At 44.7% G+C, this 6,743-nt stretch overlaps 1 protein-coding gene across 1 annotated transcript in view; it reads left to right on the top strand.

Moving 5' to 3' along the window:
* The first annotated feature begins 2,918 nt into the window (after positions 1-2,918).
* TET1 (tet methylcytosine dioxygenase 1) overlaps positions 2,919-6,743 on the top strand; it is a 121,696-nt gene continuing 117,871 nt past the window's right edge. Inside the window, exon 1 of the mRNA XM_065408621.1 lies at positions 2,919-3,131. The gene's annotated coding sequence lies outside the window, so the exon portion shown is untranslated. The remainder of the gene's footprint in view (positions 3,132-6,743) is intronic.

Raw genomic sequence — 6,743 nt, 5'->3', positions numbered from 1 at the left:
TTAAGAAACTTTGAAACAGCTAGAGACTTACTGTTCGTTATTCAATGAAAACTGAGGCCATGTCTACTGTACATACTAAGGTGATGAAGACACATCCTACAGCAATGGAAGGGGTTTTTCCACCACTGTAGGTAATCCACCTCTGATAAGTGGTAGCTATGTTGTCAGAAGAATTTGTCTGTTGACCTAGCTGTGTCTATACTGGGGGGTTAGGTTGGCATAGCTACAGCATTAAGGTGTGTGAATCCCTGACTGCTGTAGCTATGTCAGTCTAACTTCTAAGTGTAAACCAGGTCTGAGATTCTGGAGAACAAGATAGTATCATCAGAGAAGTATCAGTTTGGCATATTGGCCCAAATTGGGTATTTCCTAGCCCTGCTACCATCGCAGGAGCAGTTTTCAGGCAAGCAACAGAACTAGACCATTTCCCCAATTTAGAGACACATTAAAGAGAGTGGCACACTTTCCAGTTTGACAAAATGTTTGAGGCAATAACAGGAATATTTTAAGGTCTGATGTACACTTAAAAGTTAAGTTGACAATTAACCTGCAGTGCAGACTTGGAAAGGTGGATTATTTACAGTGATGAAAAACTCCTTCCATCGCTGTAGGAAGCATTTGCAGCACTGTAGCTATCCCTTTATAGTGACTCTTGTGTAAACATGGCATCAGTCTTCCTTCAGGACTGACTGTGAAGGACTTGGGAGGGCTGACTTTGCTCTTACTTCCAGTCACACTTTCTTGCTCCTTTTGTCTCTGGGAAGTAGTGGGCAGTTTTGTCTGAAGTTTCTTCTCCTGGGTGGAGAGAGGCATGAGGAGAGTCTTCTTGTTGTGTCCTCATACTGCCTCTTATTACATCTATGCACATGTGTAGGGCTCCGTGTCTGTCACGAGGGTTGTGGAAGTCACGGATTCCGTGACTTTCTGTGACCTCTGTGACTTCTGCAGGGGCCAGTGTGGCTGACCCCAGGCCTGCCCAAGCAGCTGGCTCCGGGGCCAGCTGCTCAGGTGGCCCCTGGGACACCCACATGAGCCGCTGCTGAAGCGGCCCTGGGGACAGCCACACCAGCTGCTGCTCTGGTGGCCCCCAGCAGCAGTCCCCGGGTGGCCGGCTGGAGCAGGGCCCCTGGCAGCAGTCCCTGAGCAGCCGCGGTCCTCTGCCACCGGCAGTTGGTGCCGCTGCCCCCAGGTGGCCCCCGCAGCAGCGCCCTCCCCCGCTCTCCCCCAGCAACGGACCCCCCCGACGCCCCCCCGAGCAGTGGCCCCCCACACACTTCCAGCAAGATTTAATCACAGGTATTTGTAGTATAAGTCATGGACAGGCCATGGGCCATGAATTTTTTATTAACAGACTGGCTAACTCCAGTGAGGAGTTGATTAAGACGTTTTATATGGTCCAGGGCTGGTCTGCACTGGGTGGTAGATGTTCAACTAGTGAGAGGTGGAGCACTCAGGCTACATACAGGGTTGTTCTCTACTCTTGTTTGCCATAACTGAACTCTTGTTTGGTTGACAATGTCAGGGGTCTAACCATGGTAAGAAAACTTTGTTGTGACTTCAGTCGACATAGTGTCCAAGTTATATCATATAGTGGATGTGTTGGATCTGTGCATTGCCTTGTGTGCTTGACTCTACTAGCAACTTCCTGCCTTATATCAGAAGGAGCACTACCTGGGGGAATGTAGAGGCTGTTGATGTGACTAGATTTAAAGCAGTCTTTAATATAGCAGCCGGCATGCTGTTAAGTACAGGGTCTAACTTCTTTGTGTGAGGGGATCATGTCCACGCTGCACGAGTACATTCAACTAAGGAGTAGCAAAGTCCTAGTATTGTTGATTGAAAAGTGAGCAGGGCTGCACCCCACTTTGATGTAACCAGCTTGTTGGGTATGTTGTTTTGTAAGCTAACCTTGGTTTTAGTTTTCTCTGCACTGGCTGTAGAGGAAAGTGTGCAGTGAAGAATAACACGGAGGCATATGGGATTTATGGGGAGAGTGGGACTACCAGAGAAGCTTCTTATTTTTCTCTGTTGGGGGTGGGGACGCAACAGGAGCTTTTATTTTTCTTCCAACTCCCTCGGCATATTTGCGTATCCTCCTTTGGATGGGGAGGGAACGGTAGCAGCTTCTCTTTCTCTATGAGTGACTAATTGAGCACCTATGGATGAGTGTGTCATTATGATGCTGGTTCTACTATAGGCCATGTACACACAGATGCATATTTCATAGGCATGTGCACATTCCCTCCTTGTTTGAATTAAAAATAATAGGGCAATGTTTTAAAACCAACAATCACACCATCGTGAATACCAACCCAACATTGAACCCCCGGATCTAATAAATTAATGATTTGTACAGGCACATTGGGCATCACCTACTAAGAGGTGATGAACTTTAATTATGAAACCATGACCGGTCACTCCATAATTAATAGAATAATTTGTTTCGCACGTTTTTTAAAACCTAAAGCCAAAACATTGGGTCTAAAATTATTTTCAGTGTCTGTTTTTAGGTTAAAGCCCCTATACGCTGACGGCAAACTTCTGGTTAGAAAACAAAGTCCAGGGGACAAACCTGCAGTGGTCCCAGGAGGGACCAAATAGAACCAAATAGGTCTTTTCCATCTCTCCTCCTAATGATTCTGTAAAGAATTGGGCAATTTCGCTTTTATTGAAGGCATCTCTTGTATTATGGGAGCATTTGCGCTGCACATGGTATTCTCAGCTAATTTCTCCTTCAGGCAGTCTCCTGTTATGAGAGAGGGAAAGGGCAGTCTCCTGCCTAAAGAGGCCAGGGCAAGGAATCCCACTCCAGCTAGGGGGATCCAGCTCGCGTTTTGCTTTCTACTAGCAGGGGTAGGTCCAGCGAGAGCATAGCCGAGCCTCCCTCCCAGAGGGTCTGGCCTGGGGAGAGGCTAGCCGTCCGCGGAGAGCCGCATATTTTACTCCCCAGTGCCACTGGGTATCCATATTCCGCACGGGGCTTATTTTGCTCTCCGAGCTGGCTGCTTGGAGGGACACGCCGCGCCGCACGAGCCATGGAACTCCACTTGCTCCTCTCCAGCTGTGGCTCGCCCAGCCACGCACGGATCGCCCTTTCCTGTTAGTATCCTACTGACAATGCAACAGCCTTGGTATGTATTTGGAATCAATTCCCGGAGCCGTTAACGCGCCCGAGTCGGCGGCGAAGCCCCCTTTAATGCATGGAGCCTGTTTCATGTCCGCTTTGGTGGTTTGGTTAAAGTATAGTAACGACTTCTTCGATAGTTGCAAAGTTTAGCTGCAGCCTCCCTAGGAGAGACGTGGAAAGTGCAATCAGGGACACCCAGGCAAGCAGCTCGTAAAACTTACAACTAGTCGGTAAGCTGTCTAGGCAGTTCTCTTACGGGGTGGTAGAGCTCTGCATGGACGTTTGGGGGGGGGGGTGGATAAATATTGGCGTGTATTTAAATCAAAGACAGTTTGTTGGCTAAGCGACTGAGACAGTCCGGGCTCTGCCTGTGCTGCTGCCTTGTTTGCGCTACAGCAGCTAGCTAGAGCCTGCCTGGAAAAACCCGCCAGGCAAGCAAAGCTGCCTTAAACCTCCATGGAAGGGCAGGGAACAATTAAAGGGACACTGACCAGGAGTTTGGGCTCTAGTGTGCCTTTTAAAAAGAAAGGAACGGCCATACAGCATCCTTTGGAGGTTGCCTTTAACGTGGGTTTGGAGGTTTTAATCTAAGTAAATCTTTTTTTTTTTTTTTTTTGTCTTTTCTGTCTTTCTCTTTAAAAGCCCTGGGGCAAATTCTGGTCTGTTCATTTAGATTTACAGCAGTGTAACTCCATGGATCTGTATGGAGTCTCTCTTGATTTACATCACTGTAAGTGAAAGCCTAATTTGACCCATTGTTTGGCTCCTCTCTGCATGAGAAGATTTACAATAGTAGCCTGGGACCACCTCTGACTACTTTTCTACCTCTTGCAAAAATAAATCCCCAGGTTTGCCTTGAGTAGGAGTAGGGCCAGCTACTTGTTTTGGGAGCTGGCAAGTATTTTACACTGCAATAACACATCCCATAGCACTCACTAGAAAGGGCAAGTCCTTTCCCCTTGTGCTCAACAAGGCCTCTCATTTTAAGAGCCCATCACAATACAGGCAACTGGAGAAGGATAGCAACTTGCCTGTAGGGCTGGTTCCAGAGACTCCTAAAAACATGAGCATAGTGAGCCAGCCATTTGCTTATGTGGCCAGTGAGGCCCCTCACATTGAGACACTTAGAATACATGCTGAGATGGAGGGTCAGTAGGGGAATAGGCCCTCCTGCCACACATAATTGTGAGTCACAAGAAAGTAGTTCCTATTGCTGCTGCTCACAAACAGTTGTGGGGGAGTACCAAAAATATCTCCCATAGAAGGGTGTTTTGCTAGTAGAAAAGGAGGAAGACTGGGCCTTCCCTCACAAGTTTGTTGCTGGCCTTGAGGAGGGGCTGCTGAGTTCTCACCTGGAGAAATAAACTGAGGCAGATTGGTTGGGGACTGGGTGAATTGGTAGGAGTCCGGAGGTTTAAATTGATGATGGTTTGTCAATACTCGGGAGACATCTGGTACAGACAGTTTACTGTGGGTCTGTTGGTCTTCAGGTAATTTGGAGGGAGTAGAGTAGTTTACTGGATAAAATTGATTGGGGCCAGGTGGCTTGTCTGAGAGGAATTGATTGGGGCCAGGTGGCTTGTTTGGGAGGGGGCAGAGGTTAACATACTTATAATTTACATCTCTACTATCTCAAAAAGACATGCTATTAAAAATGGGCCTGATTCATCCCTGGTGTAACATAGCAGAAATCAGTGGAGTTACACTAGGGATAAATTTGACTAGTTACAAATTGACATAATCTGTGGTGGTGTTTAAATGTATTACATCACTTGTATCTCTGGCTACATAACAGCTGCTCAACTTAATGAGATACTATTCCTTTAAGGAGTAGAAGGAAGTGTGCATGTAGGCATCCAGAGCAGGGCATGAGCACGCTGATGTCACCATGCACGTGGAGCTACAAGAATCAGGCTGTGTAAACAAACTTGTCAATGGTGTTATACCAGGAATAAATTTGGCCTAATGTCTCCAATTTTAAAAATCTTAATATAAAATTAGGAAATTGTCAAACTGGACAAATATGCCCTTGTAATATGACGCATCTAAAATGCTTTTAGTAAAAACACTGGTTAAAAGAATGACTTGTAGATTTGTGTCTTTTTAAATTTCAAAGCCAACGGAGAAATTAAACTTAACAAAATTTATATAAAAATGAAGACTTCTAAATAACAGATATCACTGGTTGATTTCAGTAACTTTTTTTTTTAAGCTAAGATTTATTCTGGCTTTAGGAATTCTTCTGTGAATCCAAGCCTGTTAGGTGCCGCGCTCCTTATGCTCCCATTGAAGTCAATCAAAATCAGTTTACTTCTCTATTTGGACAGACCTGGAGAAATAGCCTAGTTAGCCCTAAAGGCAACAGCAGCTGTCTCTCTATGCAGCTGAGGAGTAGCGTTGATGTGACCTGAAGGGAATCATGTCTAGTCCTTCTCAGGCAGGAGATAGACCATATTTTGGGTCTATAAGGATGGACTGATCATGTAAAGCAGGTAATCAAAGAATGAAATGAAAAGTGAGGTGTACAAAATAATTCTGTGACATTTGAGAGCTCTTCACACCAAACACAAACCTTCAATCTATAATATTTTGAAGTTTTTATTGATTGTGTTTTATTTTAGCTGGCGTGCTGCTCACAACTGTGAATGTTTGTCTAAGCATTTGCATTCTAAGCTCTGTTGTTAGTCACTTATTACTTTCCAAAACACTCACCTTTCAGACTGAATTTTTCCAGGCTTAGTCTCTGCCTGAAGGTTAATTTTTTTTATTACGGTTTAGTTAAAGTGGTTCAACCACTTTTTTTTTTTTTTAAAGCAGAAAAACAATTTCTGTGAAAACACATGCAACATTTAAACTTTAAATATTTTTAGTGCAGAAGTAGCGTGTGGTAAAAAACCTTATGTCTTAGAGGGGAACAGTTAATTCAAAAGTGCTTTGGACTATCTTAGTAATAACTTTTCAGTTTGAGTGATGCGCCTTTAAAAGTTACTTTGGGCCAATAGAGCAGTTGGTACCATTTTTTAGTACAATTTCACAACATTAGGAGCAAAGGTTGACTGTACTGAACATGGAATAAGGCAGAGCTGCACACCTCTTGTGAGAATGCACCAGGCCATACACACAAAGTGTACACATTTTAAAATGATCTCATGCCAATATTTAAGAGGGTTTTTTGTTCTTGTGGCACCAACTGGCTGTCATGTCTTCCAGCCTTTTTATCATTCATACCTATTTAGCTAAAATTGTGAAAGGCTTTTTATAGTCTTATTTTCAAAATATTGACAAGCGTGGTTATCAGTCTCATTCACTGTGCATACTGTAAATTGTGGATTGAGGGCATAATCTTGCAAAATGCTAAGTGCCCATATCTCCTATTGAAGTCCTGCAGAATTGAAGGTGCTCAGCAGTTTGGAGGATTGAGCCAGGAATCAAGCAGCCTTGCCTCACCAAGGATGTGATCCTACAAGCTGCTCCACGTGGTAGACCTTTGCATCTGGGCAGAACAGATTTCGGGATTAGGACTTTGGTGTCTGATCTAGCATCTGCCAAAGTTATTTTTTGCCATGGATTTTATGGGAGAAGGATTGGTTCATCAGTGCACATTGCCCACAGTGCT

Source organism: Emys orbicularis, chromosome 7 (genome assembly GCF_028017835.1).
Source record: "Emys orbicularis isolate rEmyOrb1 chromosome 7, rEmyOrb1.hap1, whole genome shotgun sequence".
Classification (NCBI taxonomy): Eukaryota; Metazoa; Chordata; order Testudines; family Emydidae; genus Emys; species Emys orbicularis.
The sequence above is the reverse complement of the archived record's forward strand: the minus strand, read 5'-3'. Positions and strand labels throughout refer to the sequence as shown.